We start from the raw sequence: 1101 nt of genomic DNA, 5'->3' as shown, positions 1-1101 counted from the left end.
GGTACTTTTTCTTTTGGTACTTTTTTATACGTACTCGGCGTCTTTTTTTTTCTTTTGTAAAGACTGTTATGATCTCATTGCTTTTTGTGTAGATTATTTAGGTAAGTCTTTTACATTACTTTTTCAGCAAAGAAAATGTATTCATCTTTGGAATTTCAGGGCCAACTACATTTTTTTATTGTGGAATCATTAATTGAAATCCATTCTGTGTGCTTATTACGTATAACGCTTGTATAATTAGTTATACTTTTACCATTGTGGAAAATTGCACTAATAATTTTATATATATCTGTGCCTATACGTACTTTGGTCGCAAATATATTTTTAATTCTTAAATTTGTAATTTTAAACGTTTTGTTATTAGCGGTTTTAAATAACCATACTTTTAAAATGAAAATATTTTTTGTTGTTATTATATCTTGTTTTTTAATTATTGTGTTTTCTCCACAATGAATATATATTTTTTCACTATTCATTCAACTTTTAAAATTATATTCCATTAATTCTTGTAAAGTATATGGTTTTTCTAATTTTTCTGGCAATTGAAGTAATAGAATATTATTTGACTGGATCTATATATTCGTATAATTACATATTTTGCATCGTGTTTTTACACATATACAGGGTGTTCGGAAAGTACCGGGACGCCCGAATATCAGGAAAAATATAAGTTTTACAAAAAAATGTTTCAGACAAAAGTTATGGCGTTTAAAAAGATGTATTTACTGATCACATCAGTTTGACCTTGGGATGAATAGCGAATGTCAGGTCAAGGTCACATTAATTTTTTTAAATGGAACACCCTATTTTTCATTGCATATTCTTATAGCACATCTCGAGAGCTTTCCAAAACGCTATAATAAAATATTTTTTCATGAAGTACTTTTCAAGTTATAATGCTTCAAAGTTAGAGGATCGCCGGCATTAGCATTTTTACGAAGAAATGAAAATAAACGGAACAACCTCCAATGACCTTGATCTTGAGAATTAGATCAGAAGGGCTATCTTTTGACATAAGGGGTACCAACCCCCCTCCCTCACCTCTCATGTTTGGGGTGCTTGATTATCGTGAGTCCCCTCGCCTCTCACGTTTGGGGTGCT

This window comes from Odontomachus brunneus, unplaced genomic scaffold (genome assembly GCF_010583005.1).
Source record: "Odontomachus brunneus isolate Ranch 3 - 2012 unplaced genomic scaffold, Obru_v1 Obru_scaffold_003, whole genome shotgun sequence".
NCBI classification, from domain to species: Eukaryota; Metazoa; Arthropoda; class Insecta; order Hymenoptera; family Formicidae; genus Odontomachus; species Odontomachus brunneus.
This window is presented reverse-complemented; position numbering follows the sequence as displayed.